We start from the raw sequence: 17,224 nt of genomic DNA on the forward strand, positions 1-17,224 counted from the left end.
TTATTATGTGGATTATAATTAATGGACATTTTTGTAAGGGTTGATACATTTTTTTGTATGGGAAAATCAAGTCTGAAATTTGAAGTGGAAATAAAAAAACTCAGATAAACCTCAAATACACTACAAGTTCTCCTCCTGGATGATCAAATTAAGATCCTACATCTGTACATTCTACATAAATTATGTATTCTCTCTTCAAATATACTTTTCTTTACAATTTGACAACTTCGATTAGATAACAATTGCATATAATAATGACAATTTCCATTTACATTTTTTTTATTTAACTAGGCAAGTCAGTTAAGAACAAATTCTTATTTACAATTACAGCCTAGGAACAGTGGGTTAACTGCTTGTTCAGTGGCAGAACAACAGATTTGTACCTTGTCAGCTCAGGGGTTTGAACTTGCAACTTTCCGGTTACTAGTCCAACTCTCTAACCACTAGGTTACCCTGTTTTTGTAAATCATAAAATGAAAATAGAAAAAGTACCTTTTTACATTTTAATTCATTTATTTTACCCTTATTTTACCAGGTAACTTGACTGAGAACACATTCTCATTTACAGCAATGACCTGGGGAATAGTTACTGGGGAAAGCAGGTATATATCCCTAATATACAAAAATAATGATGAGAAAAAATAATAACCAGATAATGTTTCCTAAAAGGGCCTGCAACATTGGTGTTTAACTAACACACATTGTCATCTGCAACATTGTTCTGTATAATTTTATTTCTTTCATCACGTTCCCAGTGGGTCAGACGTTTACATACACTCAGTTAGTATTTGGTAGCATTGCCTTTAAATTGTTTAACTAGGGTAAAACATTTCGGGTAGCCTTCTACAAGCTTCCCACAATAAGTTGGGTGAATTTTGCCCCATTCCTCCTGACAGAGCTGGTGTAACTGAGTCAGGTTTGTAGGCCTCCTTGCTCACACACACTTTTTCAGTTCTTCTTATACATTTTCTATAGGATTGAGATCAGTGCTTTGTGATGGCCACTTCAATACCTTGACTTTGTTGTTCTTAAGCCATTTTGCCACAACTTTGGGAGTATGCTTGGGGTCATTGTCCATTTGGAAGACCCATTTGCGACCAAGCTTCAACTTCCTGACTGATGCCTTGAGATGTTGCTTCAATATATCCACATAATTTTCCTGCCTCATGATGCCATCTATTTTGTGAAATGCACCAGTCCCTCCTGCAGCAAAGCACCCCCACAACATGATGCTGCCACCCCCATGCTTCACGGTTGGGATGGTGTTCTTCGGCTTGCAAGCCTCCCCTTTTTTCCTCCAAACATAACAATGGTCATTATGGCCAAACAGTTCTATTTTTGTTTCATCAGACCAGAGGAAAGTTCTCCAAAAAGTACGATCTTTGTCCCCATGTGCAGTTGCAAACCTTAGTCTGGCTTTTTTGGGCGGTTTTGGAGCAGTGACTTCTTCCTTGCTGAGCGGCCTTTCAGGTTATGTCGATATAGGACTCGTTTTACTGTGGATATAGATACTTTTGTACCTGTTTCCTCAAGCATCTTCACAAGGTCCTTTGCTGTTGTTCTTGGACTGATTTGCACTTTTCGCACCAAAGGACATACATCTCTGGGAGACAGAATGCGTCTCCTTCCTGAGCGATATGACGGCTCCGTGGTCTCATGATGTTTATACTTGCGTACTATTGTTTGTACGTGGTACCTTCAGGCGTTTGGAAACTGCTCCCAAGGATGAACCAGACTTGTGGAGGTCTACAATTTTTTTCTGAGGCCTTGGCTGACTTCTTTTGATTTTCCCATGATGTCAAGCAAAGAGGCACTGAGTTTGAAGGTAGGCCTCCAATTGACTCAAATTATGTCAATTCGCCTATCAGAAGCTTCTAAAGCCATGACATCATTTTCTGGAATTTTCCAAGCTGTTTAAAGGCAGTCAACTTAGTATATGTAAACTTCTGACCCAATGGGTAACGGGGTTCAGTGAATTATAGGTGAAATAATCTGTCTGTAAACGTTATTGGAAAAAATACTTGTGTCATGCACAAAGTAGATGTCCTACCCGACAAGTAATTTGTGGTGTGATTGAAAAACGAGTTTTAATGAAGTGTATGTAAACATCCGACTTCAACTGTACCTCTTCCTCTGTGCTGTCTACTGGGTCTTCTAGGAAGGTTTCTGGCTCAACTAGGGAGGCTGTATCAGTATTATAATGGTCAGTCATGCTATTAATGGAAGGTAGAAAAAAAACAGTGGTTTTACTTTATTACTCTCAGAGGAAAATGCAGTGCAGAATTGGGCAATCGTCAAATGCTGCCCCTGTCTCACACAGTCACACTTCCTGTGGCAAACTGGCAGCCACAGGGTTTACAGATTAGACACACACTCTGTGGAGAGAACGTCCTATGTTGCCTTGATGTACTCTGTGTGGCGATGTTCAGCACCTCACCACCTCCTGCTTCTGCCTCTATGACTGCATGGATATCTGGGATGTTGATTATGTATTCAGTCTGGGAGGGGCCAGCCTCCTCCCAGGTCTCTCCTGTCTTCTGCCCTCCTAGATCCCCCGAGGAGACTGGTTCCCTGCTGGTCTAGGTTTGGTTTTGACTACAGCTGGGTGGTCGCTCTTCGGGAAAGCTCTCATTCACCTGGGTCTATTTCTTTGACGGTTTGGAAATTATATGTATCTACTAATTGTAGATATACATGAGAAATCAACATATTAAAACGCCACAGTGTTGAGGATGATCTATCATGGTTGTCTTTACCTTTCTGTAAGTCTTAGTCAGCTGGTTTCCCATCGAATGAGCTAGAGAGGAGAACTGTGGCCTCTTCTCCAGTTTCTCATCAACACTTGCACATGGCATCATAGCTGAAAGAACCAAATCAAACTCAGAGTTAATGTCACCTTGTCCTATGTTTTACTTACAACCACAAACATTCCTACAGACAAAGAGAGACGGATGAGGCCTCAGATCTTGTCTGTAGAATGAGTGGGTTTGGGCATCCTATATCCTCTCTTCAATGCAGTGTAGAACTGTTGATTCACGGGAATGTCAGGATAGGGCGTTCCTCCTGAAGTTAGGCAAAAACAGAGCACATACCTAATATCAAGACATGTATTCATAAATGATATCTAGTTGCAATAAATAAACAATTAAAATACATCCGTAATATGCAGAGAATGTTCTATTTACCTAGGGTAAAAAGGGTCGCCCCCAGGTGATAAGGGTAGGTAACAACACATTCACCACGTTGATCCTCAACACAGGGGGCCCTCAGGGGTGCCTGCTCAGTCCCCTCCTGTACTCCCTGTTCACTCATGACTGCATGCCAGGCACAACTCCAACACCATCATTAAGTTTGCCGATGACACATCAGTGGTGGCCTGATCACCGACAACGACAAGACAGCCTGTAGGGAGGAGGTTCGAGACCTGGCCGTGTGGTGCCAGGACAACAACCTCTCCCTCAATGTGATCAAGACAAAGGAGATGATTGTGGACTACAGGAAAAAGAGGACAGAGCACGGCCCCATTTTCATCGACTGGGCTGTAGTGGAGCAGGTTGAGAGCTTCAAGTTCTTTGGTGTCCACATCACCAACAAACTAACATGGTCCAAGCATACCAAGACAGTCGTGAAGAGGGCACATCAAAACCTATTCCCCCTCAGGAGACTGCAAAGATTTGGCATGGGGCCTCAGATCCTCAAAAGGTTCTACAGCTGCACCATCGAGAGCATCCTGAATGGTTGCATCACTGCCTGGTATGGCAACTGCTCGGGCCTCCGACCGCAAGGCAATACAGAGAGTAGTGCATACGACCCAGTACATCACTGGGGCAAAGCTTCCTGCCATCTAGGACCTCTATACCAGGCGGTGTCAGAGGAAGGCCCTAAAAATTGTCAAAGACTCCAGCCACCCTAGTCATAAACTGTTCTCTCTGCTACCGCATGGGAAGCGGTACCAGAGTGCCAAGTCTAGGTCCAAGAGGCTTCTGAATAGTTTCTACCCCCAAGCCATAAGACTCCTGAAGATCTAATCAAATGGCTCCCCAGACTATTTGCATTCCCCCCTCCTTCACACATCTGCTACTCTATGTTGTTATCATCCATGCATAGTCACTTTAATAACTCTACCTATAGTGCCTTGCGAAAGAATTCGGCCCCCTTGAACTTTGCGACCTTTTGCCACATTTCAGGCTTCAAACATAAAGATATAAAACTGTATTTTTTTGTGAAGAATCAACAACAAGTGGGACACAATCATGAAGTGGAACAACATTTATTGGATATTTCAAACTTTTTTAACAAATCAAAAACTGAAAAATTGGGCGTGCAAAATTATCTCAATACTTTGTTATATACCCTTTGTTGGCAATGACAGAGGTCAAACGTTTTCTGTAAGTCTTCACAAGGTTTTCACACACTGTTGCTGGTATTTTGGCCCATTCCTCCATGCAGATCTCCTCTAGAGCGGTGATGTTTTGGGGCTGTTGCTGGGCAACACGGACTTTCAACTCCCTCCAAAGATTTTCTATGGGGTTGAGATCTGGAGACTGGCTAGGCCACTCCAGGACCTTGAAATGCTTCTTACGAAGCCACTCCTTCGTTGCCCGGGCAGTGTGTTTGGGATCATTGTCATGCTGAAAGACCCAGCCACGTTTCATCTTCAATGCCCTTGCTGATGGAAGGAGGTTTTCACTCAAAATCTCACGATACATGGCCCCATTCATTCTTTCCTTTACACGGATCAGTCGTCCTGGTCCCTTTGCAGAAAAACAGCCCCAAAGCATGATGTTTCCACCCCCATGCTTCACAGTAGGTATGGTGTTCTTTGGATACAACTCAGCATTCTTTGTCCTCCAAACACGATGAGTTGAGTTTTTACCAAAAAGTTATATTTTGGTTTCATCTGACCATATGACATTCTCCCAATCTTCTTCTGGATCATCCAAATGCTCTCTAGCAAACTTCAGATGGGCCTGGACATGTACTGGCTTAAGCAGGGGGACACGTCTGGCACTGCAGGATTTGAGTCCCTGGCGGCGTAGTGTGTTACTGATGGTAGGCTTTGTTACTTTGGTCCCAGCTCTCTGCAGGTCATTCACTAGGCCCCCCCGTGTGGTTCTGGGATTTTTGCTCACCATTATTGTGATCATTTTGACCCCACGGGGTGAGATCTTGCGTGGAGCCCCAGATCGAGGGAGATTATCAGTGGTCTTGTATGTCTTCCATTTCCTAATAATTGCTCCCACAGTTGATTTCTTCAAACCAAGCTGCTTACCTATTGCAGATTCAGTCTTCCCAGCCTGGTGCAGGTCTACAATTTTGTTTCCGGTGTCCTTTGACAGCTCTTTGGTCTTGGCCATAGTGGAGTTTGGAGTGTGACTGTTTGAGGTTGTGGACAGGTGTCTTTTATACTGATAACAAGTTCAAACAGTTGCCATTAATACAGGTAACGAGTGGAGGACAGAGGAGCCTCTTAAAGAAGAAGTTACAGGTCTGTGAGAGCCAGAAATCTTGATTGTTTGTAGGTGACCAAATACTTATTTTCCAACACAATTTGCAAATAAATTCATAAAAAATCCTACAATGTGATTTTCTGGATTTTTTTCTCTCTAATTTTGTCTGTCATAGTTGAAGTGTACCTATGACAAGCCTCTCATCTTTTTAAGTGGGAGAACTTGCACAATTGGTGGCTGACAAAATACTTTTTTGCCCCACTGTATATGCCATTTAGCAGATGCTTTTATCCAAAGCGACGTGCGTGCTGTTAGGTAATCCACTGAGCTGCAGCAGACATTAGGTTAACTATTGAGCTACAGAGGACATTAGGTTAACTATTGAGCTACAGAGGACATTAGGTAACCTATTGAGCTACAGAGGACATTAGGTAACCTATTGAGCTACAGAGGACATTAGGTAATCCACTGAGCTGCAGCAGACATTAGGTTAACTATTGAACTACAGAGGACATTAGGTTAACTATTGAGCTACAGAGGACATTAGGTAATCCACTGAGCTGCAGCAGACATTAGGTTAACTATTGAACTACAGAGGACATTAGGTTAACTATTGAGCTACAGAGGACATTAGGTAACCTATTGAGCTACAGAGGACATTAGGTAACCTATTGAGCTACAGAGGATATTAGGTAATCCACTGAGCTGCAGCAGACATTAGGTTAACTATTGAACTACAGAGGACATTAGGTTAACTATTGAGCTACAGAGGACATTAGGTAATCCACTGAGCTGCAGCAGACATTAGGTTAACTATTGAACTACAGAGGACATTAGGTTAACTATTGAGCTACAGAGGACATTAGGTTAACTATTGAACTACAGAGGACATTAGGTTAACTATTGAGCTACAGAGGACATTAGGTGACCTATTGAGCTACAGAGGACATTAGGTAACCTATTGAGCTACAGAGGACATTAGGTAACCTATTGAGCTACAGAGGACATTAGGTAATCCACTGAGCTGCAGCAGACATTAGGTTAACTATTGAACTACAGAGGACATTAGGTTAACTATTGAGCTATAGAGGACATTAGGTTAACTATTGAACTACAGAGGACATTAGGTTAACTATTGAGCTACAGAGGACATTAGGTGACCTATTGAGCTACAGAGGACATTAGGTAATCCACTGAGCTGCAGCAGACATTAGGTTAACTATTGAACTACAGAGGACATTAGGTGACCTATTGAGCTACAGAGGACATTAGGTTAACTATTGAGCTACAGAGGACATTAGGTAACCTATTGAGCTACAGAGGACATTAGGTAACCTATTGAGCTACAGAGGACATTAGGTAACCTATTGAGCTACAGAGGACATTAGGTAACCTATTGAGCTACAGAGGACATTAGGTAACCTATTGAGCTACAGAGGACATTAGGTAACCTATTGAGCTACAGAGGACATTAGGTAATCCATTGAGCTACAGAGGAAATTGGGTAACATATTGAGCTAAAGAGGACATTAGGTAACCTATTGAGCTATAGAAGACATTAGGTAACCCATTGAGCTACAGAGGAAATTGGGTAACATATTGAGCTAAAGAGGACATTAGGTAACCCAATTTAGGTCAAGACAGGTGTAATATAGAATTACAGATGTATTTGTGGCAAATGGCCTTCTGTTTGTGGTACAGTGACGCAAATTGACATTGTTTTGGTAGTCTGACCAAAGTCTTGTACCTTATATACCATAAAGACTCTGGGAAAGCTGTTTCACATCCTCTCCTGATCTACCGCCCAAAAAAAAAAAGCCAAGAAAAAAACCTCAGTTGAACCGCAGCCCAGATTTCCCATAACTCAAACATATTCTGGCAACAACAACTTCAATCCAGTTGGAAGTTTTAGTGTTTAAAAACCCTCAGAACATTTGATGCCAGCTTTTTTACCTAAGACATATTTCACATTCAGGATGTACAGAATTAACCATCAAGACAAAAAAAAATAGTTTGCGCAAAGTATTAACCCACTTCTGGAAGTTCCTTATAAAAACAGTGTTTCAGTTTCAATCACTTTCACCTCAGAACATAATGGCTGTTTGATGGTTTCTTCCCCTTCATTACTTAGTACAGACCAGGATGGGAGAGACATAATATATACAGTACAAGTCAAAAGTTTGGACAGACATACTCATTCAAGGGTTTTTCTTAATTTGTACAAACTGCCAAGGATGTGCAAAGCTGTCATCAAGGCAAAGGGTGGTTAACTTGAATAATATCAAATATCAAATATATTTTGATTTGTTTAACACTTTTTTGGTTACTACATGATTCCATATGTGTTATTTCATAGTTTTAATGTCTTCGCTATTATTCTACAATGTAGAACATTTTAATAAATAAATAAAAACCCTGTAATGAGTAGGTGTGTCCAAACTTTTGACTGGTACTGTATTTTTTTTTATCCAGTCGGATAAACACTCCAAACAGTCAATCCGACCCCTCGGAGGCATCCGCATGGTCCTAAAGCACACCGTTTCCTTGTTTTGTATCACATTCCCCAGTTAAAGTTGTGCCCCTGCGACACACACTATACTTCTTTAAATGGCCTGTACACAAATACACTACAATAAAAGCTAAACAAATGAAGTCAACCTACCTTGTAGGCTACGGTAGCTGGTCTACACTGTTGGCATAGGTTCAAATCCAGCCTACTTGTCACGCCCTGACCGTATAGAGCGTTTTATGTCTCTATTTTGGTTTGGTCAGGGTGTGATTTGGGTGGGCAGTCTATGTTCTATGTTCTATGATTTTCTATTTCTAGGTGGTTGGCCGGGTGTGGTTCTCAGAGGCAGCTGTCTATCGTTGTCTCTGATTGAGAACCATACTTAGGTACCCTTTTCCCCCCACCTGTTTTGTGGGAAGTTAACTTTGTCTTTGTTCAGGGCACATAGCCCAAAGCTTCACGGTTGTTTTTTTGTTCTTCGTTTTGTCGACGTCATTTTTAAATAAAGTTCAAATGTACGCTTACCATGCTGCACCTTGGTCCAGTCCTTCAGCCAGCCGTGACACTACTGCCCTTCGACACAACCTCTTTCCTCACTCTCATCCTCTCTATCTCTGTTCAATAAAGTAAAATACCTTATATATATATATATATATATTAAAGAACTCATTCTGCGTTTGGCTATGTAGTTGGAGTTGTTCATGACGTCATGGGCCAAGCCAAAGTCACAGATCTTAACCAGCTTTTCCTCACAGACGAGAGCGTGAGGACAGGGACAACAGTTCAAACAAGCTGTTATTGAAGTGTCTTGTGGGTTCACTAAGATTATTTCCTCGCGGCATCAGTAATGAATGAATGTTTGATGTGACATGGCATGAAATGTTATTACATGATCCGGTATTAATAAGATCGGACTGTGAATCAATCTGTTAAAGCGGATATAAGCCAGCTGTAATGAGTCATATGTTCTTGGATGACAGGAAGTCCATGCCCTTAGCCACAGTGTATCTCAGAATAGGGGAGTCACTGATAACGCCATGTCTGCTCTCTCTTGGCCTGAGCAAACTAACAGAGAACAAACAATAGTCACAAACTCTGAGACAACCTGATGGTTTTGATCAAAGTACTATTTAAAGGCAATGTCTGGTTACACAAGAGGTTGAAACATTAACAATCATTTTATGGAAGCCGCTTGCATGTCAAACATCAAGGTGGAGTGAGAGGCTTCCCTATTTTGGTCTCTTCAGCAGCATTTCAACATCAGAGACAATGTCTACCCACCATCTGTCTGACAGGGAAGTTTAAATGTTTCCAACACGATATCAGGCTGAGGGTTAGTCTGTTTCCACTATATCAGGCTGAGGGTTAGTCTGTTTCCACTATATCAGGCTGAGGGTTAGTCTGTTTCCACTATATCAGGCTGGGGGTTAGTCTGTTTTCATTATAACAGGGTGAGGGTTAGTCTGTTTCCATTATAACAGGCTGGGGGTTAGTATGGTTCACACTATATCAGGCTGAGGATTAGTCTGTTTCCATTAAAACAGGTTGAGGGTTAGTCTGTTTCCATTATAACAGGCTGAGGGTTAGTATGGTTCACACTATATCAGACTGAGGGTTAGTATGGTTCACACTATATCAGGCTGAGGGTTAGTCTGTTTTCATTAAAACAGGTTGAGGGTTAGTCTGTTTCCATTATAACAGGTTGAGGGTTAGTGTGGTTTCCACTATAAAAGGCTGAGGGTTAGTTTGGTCCACTCTATATCAGGCTAAGGGTAAGTGTGAGGACGTTGGTAACATGTAAAAATGCAGAGTCAGGTGCAGGACACAGTTCTGAGTAATCATCCAAAATTTTCTCCAAAATAAGTGAGATTCCAACAAGGACAAATACAATAATCCCAAGCACGAACAACGAGAACCCGCATGACAAACAATAATGCACAAAACAGAGGGAAATCAGAGGGTTAAATAAGGAACATAGAAACCAGGTGTGCATGATCAAGACAAAAATGAAAATGAAACATAGATTGGTGGTGTCTAGAAAGCCGGTAGACCAACGTCTACCGCCGAACACAGCCCGAAGAAGGAGAGGGACCAACTTCGGTCGAAGTCGTGACAGTACCCCCCTCTTGACGCGCGAGTGCCGAAACCATTCATCCACTGCAGGAGCCTCGATCTGGCTCTGATGCCAAGGTTCCAGGACCGGGTGATAACCTAGCACACACTGGAAAGGGGATAGGTTAGTGGAAGATTGGCGAAGGGAGTTTTGGGCCATGAAAAACGACCACTCACCTGGCCGGTCCTGGCAATAGGACCGCAGAAAACTACCCACATCCTGGTTTACTCTCTCTACCTGCCCGTTACTCTCGGGGTGAAAACCTGAGGTGAGGCTAACCGAGACCCCCAGGCGTTCCATAAACGCCCTCCAGACTTTAGACGTGAATTGGGGACCAGTACTTCCCAGCAAGACAGCGCACTGTCCGACCGATGCCAGGATGACCCGAGGAGGGTGACGTGTGAGCCCAATAGATCGCGGACATCAAATGGAACGTACAGACACCCAACTGGACACTGTGGGGGAGTGGGCTCTGCACGTGACGCCCGCTCGATGTCCGCGTCCACCTCCCATACCACTGAACCACCAGGCAAGAAGCTGGAATTATGGGAGTGGGCTCTGCGGACCGCTCCTCCGTGTCATACATCCTGGACAGTGTGTCTGCCTTAACATTCTGGGAACCTGGTCTGTAGGATAGAGTGAAAACAAAGCGGGTGAAAAAAACATGGCCCACCTCGCCTGGCGAGGGTTCAATCTCCTAGCTGCCCGAATGTACTCCAGATTGCAGTGGTCAGTCCAAATGAGGAAAGGGTGTTTAGCCCCCTCAAGCCAATGTCTCCACGCTTTCAGAGCCCTGACAACAGCCAACAGCTCCCGGTCCCCCACATCATAGTTTCGCTCCGCTGGGCTGAGCCTCTTCGAGAAGAAAGCGTAGGGGCGGAGCTTTAGTGGTGTACCCGAGCACTGAGACATTACAGCCCCTATCCCAGCCTCGGATGCATCCACCTCAACTATGAACGCTAAGGAGTGATCAGGATGAGCCAGCACGGGAGCCGAGGTAAACAGAGCCTTCAGTTGACAAAAATCCCTGTCCGCCTCCGCTGACCACTGCAGTTGCACCCGTCCTCCCTTCAGCAAGGAGGTAATGGGAGCCGCTACCTGACCGAAACCCCGGATAAATCTCAGGTAGTAGTTGGCAAACCCTAAGAACCGCTGCACCTCCTTTACCGTGGTTGGAGTCGGCCAATTAGGCACGGCTGAAATGTGGTCATTCTCCATCTCCACCCCTGACTCGGAAAAGCGGTACCCTGGGAAGGAGATGGACTGTTGGAAGAACAGACATTTCTCACCCTTGACGTACAGGTCATGCTCCAACAGTCGACCAAGCACCTTGCACACCAAAGACACATGCTCGGCGCGTGTAGCAGAGTATATTAGAATGTAATCTATATACACCACTACACCCTGCCCGTGCAGGTCCCTGAAAATCTCGTCTACAAAGGATTGGAAAACTGATGGAGCATTCATCAACCTGTAAGGCATGACTAGATATTCATACTGCCCAGATGTAGTCTTCCACTCATCCCCTCCCTTGATACGCACCAGGTTGTAAGCACTCCTGAGGTCCAATTTTGGGAAAAAGTGCGCCCCGTGCAATGACTCTGTCATACTGGCTATGAGAGGTAGTGGGTAACTGTATTTTATCGTGATCTGATTCAAACCTCGATAGTCAATACACGGGCGCAAACCTCCATCCTTCACAAAAAAGAAATTCGAGGAGACCGGTGAAATGGAAGGCCGAATGTATCCCTGTCCCAGAGATTCGGTGACATATGTTTCCATTGCCACCGTCTCCTCCCGTGACAGAGGATACACGTGACTCCTGGGAAGCGCAGCATCTACCAGAAGATTTATCGCACAATCCCCCGGTCGATGTGGTGGTAATTGAGTTTTTTTTCTTTTTACAGAAGGCGAGTGCCAAATCGGCATATTCGGGGCGAATGTGCATGGTGGATACCTGGATTGGACTCTCCATCGTAGTGGCACCTAAGGAAACACCTACACACCTCCCTTGGCACTGACGAGACCATCCCTTGAGAGCCCTCTGTTGCCACAAAATAATAGGATCATGAGAGGCCAACCAGGGAAGGCCCAACACAACAGGAAACGCACGAGAGTCGATCAGAAAGAGATTAATTCTCTCCTCATGATTCTCCTGTGTTATTATACGGAGTGGAGCTTTGACCTCCCTGATTAGCCCTGACCCCAACGGACAACTATCTAAGGCATGTACAGGGAAGGGGACATCAACAGGAACAATAGGAATCACTAAACTAAGTGCAAAGGTACGGTCAATAAAGTTCCCAGCTGCGCCTGAATCTACTGTCGTCATATGCTGGGAATGCTGGGAAAACTTGCACATATGTGCAACGGGAGCTCTGGGTGAGGTGTGTAATACAATAATCCCAAGCACGAACAACGAGAACCCACATGACAAACAATAACGCACAAAACAGAGAGGGAAATCAGAGGGTTAAATAAGGAACATAATTAATGGAATAGAAACCAGGTGTGTATGATCAAGACAAAACAAAACGAAAATGAAACATAGATTGGTGGTGTCTAGAAAGTCGACCACCGAACACTGCCCGAAGAAGGAGAGGGACCAACTTCGGCAGAAGTTGTGACAGTAAGTATTGTTTCCACTATATCAGGCTGAGGGTTAGTATGGTTCACTCCATATCAGGCTGAGGATTAGTGTTGTTTCCACTATAACAGGCTGAGGGTTAGTATGGTTCACTCCATATCAGGCTGAGGATTAGTGTTGTTTCCACTATAACAAGCTGAGGGTTAGTATGTTTCCCAATGTATCAGGCTGAGCGTTTGCATGGTTTCCACTATATCAGGCTGAGGGTTAGTATCGCCCACACTATAACAGGCTGAGGGTTAGTATGTTTCCCAATGTATCAGGCTGAGGGTTAGCATGGTTTCCACCATATCAGGCTGAGGGTTAGCATGGTTTCCACTATATCAGGCTGAGGGTTAGCATGGTTTCCACTATAACAGGCTGAGGGTTAGTATGTTTCCCAATGTATCAGGCTGAGGGTTAGCATGGTTTCCACCATATCAGGCTGAGGGTTAGCATGGTTTCCACTATATCAGGCTGAGGGTTAGTATCGCCCACACTATAACAGGCTGAGGGTTAGTATGTTTCCCAATGTATCAGGCTGAGGGTTAGCATGGTTTCCACTATATCATGCTGAGGGTTAGCATTGTTTCCACTATCTCTACCTTGTCCTTGTTTGCTGTCCTGATGGTAGGTTGTCTCATAGGCCGACAGCTCAATGCCTGCATACTTGACGTTATCGCTCAGCTCTTGCACGGGGACATAATTTAAAGAATCCTCCTTAGTCATGTCCATGTAACCCCCATTGCTCTCTCTGACAAACACGAAGGGGCACAACAGTAAGTGCCAGTATGTCTTTGATTGTGAAGTGCTGCACATATCAGCATCCCTGCATTTTTTAAATCTGTGTAGTACTGCAAGAAGGTGTGCCTTTTGCGGTGGAGGTAGTCAACCAAGTCGCCGTAGCAACAGTACTCAGTTATTAGGTATATAGGACAGTTGTTAATACACACACTTTGACTGACGTGGTAAATATGTTAAGGCCTAGATTCAAACCTGAACTGTGGAAGATCTGCATTACGGTGCGATTGATTGACATTTAAATAACATTTCCATTTGAGCTGACACATGCAGCGTTTATCATGAATACGGTCTCCACCAACACAAAAACATTGCCTGTAAAAGGTGCACAGACGATTGGATTGAATCTAACCCGAAGTCGTTAAAGTAGTGGTATGCTTCCCAGTTCCCACCTCATTTGGTACAGGTCCCGAGTAGGTTGACAATGTTTACATGGGACCCGAGGGGACTCATTATTTTCAGCTCAGATATCAGAGGCTGAGTCTCACTTCTTCTTGCTGTGGTTGTCCGTCAAATGCAATAGGAGAACACACAGCATTGCAATATTATTCCGTGGTAGAGAAAGAGGACATAGGTCTGTGGTTTGCGTGTACATTTTAGGATTTTGTTTTGTTTTGAAGTTGTTGGTGACGCATAAAGCACTTACACTTGAGCATCTTCACAGCCACTTTGGTGGTGGACTGGGTGTGACCAAATCCGTATGCTGTTGCCTCCACGACCCTCCTGAACGTGTGACCTAGTGTGACAGAAAATGAGGTGCACTGTTAGCTTAGCCAACGCCAAATCTATCAATAAAGTATGATTTATACAGTATATAGGCTACGCTATTCACATAATTATGCTAAAACATATTCACTGACTTACTGAGTTGTAATATTCCCTCACTCAGGACCATGCTGTCTCGGGGCACCTCCCACTCACAGTCATAGGGCAGGTGCATAGGGTCGATGTAGGTGCACTCATGGCTGTCTGAGCTTGCTGACTCCATCACCTTCCATCAAATCTCATAGCTGGGCTTCTGAAGACAGAGAACAAAAGCCTGTCAGAGTTTTATAAATCATTATATATATATATGATATACTTAACTGTCCCCGACGGGAGATATGTCTTGGACAATTAAAGAGTGCTGTTGTTTCCACGTAAATACATAGAATCAGATTGATTCAACGTACCTAGAATAACATGGCCATCCTACACCCACACAAATGTTTGTTATGACATCAAGGCTGTGACTTAGGTGGCAGTTCAGTTCCACATGAAGGCTCTTTAGACCTGCTAGCTAGGCTCCAGTCCGTTATCGTCATCATCCCTAATGTTACAGTCTCATCTTCAACAGTAGCATCACTATCAACACAAATGTGATGGGTCCTTGAAAAGCACTATATACGGTAGGGCCCATATGTTAGTATTAGGAGATGGAGATAGGTTTCTGTGTGCGTGTCACCTTTCTCCAGAGGGCAATGAGGAAGATGACAGTGATGACTACGAGGACTAACACTGCAGCCAGCACAGCCACCTGGGAGAACAGAGCTGCAGACACACACACAGAGATAGGAGCTCATACAATAGGTGGTCCTCTGTGGCTCAGTTGGTAGAACATGGCTCTTGCAATACCAGGGTAGTGGATTTTGATTTGTAAAATATGTATTTGGATAAAAGCATCTGCTAAATGGCATGTTATGTACTCTGTTAGTCACAGAGTATTTTCATCAGTTAATCAAAAATGATTTGACATCAGTTGTTGATAGTTACTGTAAATACTTATTTTCATTGTGTCATAGTCCTTGACTTCAATCCATGCTGAGTCAGTGCTTACAGTTGGAGACGAGTTTGATGTCCCAGGCCCTGTGACTTCTGTCGTTGCGTAGTGACATAACACTGTTCATGGCCTGAAAGGTCAACAGGCTGCGGACCTGGTAGACTCCTGAGGTCTCAATGTATCTCACGCTCATCTGGATGCTGCCGTTGTCTGGATCAGCCAGAAGAGTGATTCCATGCTGTGGTCTTACGACTGCATCTGGGTGATGAGGTCATAATTGTGGATTCTCTTGGTGATGATATAAAAATATCAGAGTTGGGGTCAATTCCATTTAAATTCCAGTCAATTCAGAAAGCAGACCAAATACCAATTCCCCTTCCAAGTTTTCTTCATTGAAAATCATTGAAGAGAATTGGAATTCTACTTCTTGAATCAACTGGAACTGAAATGTAATTGACCCCAACCCTGGAAAATATTATTGTTCAGTTTATGAGACTTTCTATCTCAGTGAAATATTGGGTGACTGAAAAAACAACTATATACTATTGAGTGTCTAAAATAAGCAACAGGTCTAACAATTATGACTAATATTTACGAATGTGGCCCTAGCGCTGCACTACCCTCTACAGTTTGAGAGGAGAAAGTCGCAACACAACTGAAGAGGCTGAATATGCTTCATTGTGTTGGTCAGTATTTATTTCCAGGGTTTTTCCCTCTTACTTTCCCAAGGTTTCACAGCTGTACCAGTGAACAGTGGGTGTGGGGGCCCCATCTGTGACACAGAGCACACCGTGGCCCTGGTCCATGTGCTGGTTAGACAGATCTACTATCTTCGGGGGACCTGCAGGGAGAGGAAATATCCCATGAGAATGTGAAAAGTAAGTATGGAAACATAGGTAGGCCATTGTTTTATCACTAGAAAGAAACTATTCACCATCCTTTATATTCCAATGTGATAACTTAATCAAGGAAAATGTATGACTGAATAGTGACCCTGTCTGTAATGTAGACACGTCTAATGCTCCAGAGCGGATAATTATATCTCAGCTGTGTATTTATCTATCTTACCCTTGACCTGCAGGTCAAAGGTGATCTCTTTGACGTCATCTCCATTGGCCACCTGGACGGTGTAGAGACCCATCTGTCCATCCTGACCCTTACCAAGATAGGAGTACCGAGGTAATTGGAAGTCAAAGGTCAAAAGGAAAATAACACAATCAATATCAATACAACTTTATTGTCCATGTTATAGAACAACAGAAATGTGTCTGCTTCTAGGTATTTGTCATGGGGCTTATGCATTGATTGTCATCATAATCACATATTTGATTATGTTGGGATGTCAATGACATGTATGATGGGTACCTGGTGTTTGGTGTCAAGGGTACCGTGTCCCCAGCAAGGGTGGTGTTGTCTCTGGTCCATAACACCTGAGGTTTGGGATACGCTTCGATCTGCACTGTGAGCTCAATGCTCTCGTTCCTTCGTCGCTGAAACATTGGTGCTGACGGAAGGTTCCAAATTCACTAAGCATTGTTCTGTAACATGGCATTGGAATAGAAGAATACTGCCTTATAGGTGAAAGGCAAGAACCTCAATCAGTTAGTGACTTTCCAAAGCGGAAGCACACAAAGCCCATTTAGCCCCCATTGCAATGTGCTTAGTATTTCCACTTTTTCAGTTGATGAATTAAAAAGTGTTACTAGGCCAATGTGAGTTTGGAAAAGCTTTGAGGGTGTTTGCTCACCCAGAACAGTGACAGTGAGATTAACCATGGCTGACTGTCCTGACAAAGTGTCCTGCCCCCAGCAGGTGTACTGGCCCGAGTCCTCCAAAGTAGCTCTGGAGATGTTCAAGAAGGAGCGGATTCTGAGCTCCCGGTTCCCTGGTAGAAAGTCTGTCACTGCCTCAATCATCTTCAGATGGAAACACAATATAACAGAAGTAACAACAGCTTTTAACAACA

At 43.7% G+C, this 17,224-nt stretch overlaps 2 pseudogenes; both read right to left on the reverse strand.

Annotated features, from left to right (window-relative positions):
• Positions 1–2,198: 2,198 nt before the first annotated feature.
• LOC118936394 lies at positions 2,199–3,153 on the reverse strand (annotated as a pseudogene).
• Positions 3,154–7,008: 3,855 nt separating this feature from the next.
• Positions 7,009–15,510, reverse strand: LOC110509442 (annotated as a pseudogene).
• Between the last annotated feature and the right edge of the window lie 1,714 nt (positions 15,511–17,224).

This window comes from Oncorhynchus mykiss, chromosome Y, assembly GCF_013265735.2.
Source record: "Oncorhynchus mykiss isolate Arlee chromosome Y, USDA_OmykA_1.1, whole genome shotgun sequence".
Taxonomy (NCBI): domain Eukaryota; kingdom Metazoa; phylum Chordata; class Actinopteri; order Salmoniformes; family Salmonidae; genus Oncorhynchus; species Oncorhynchus mykiss.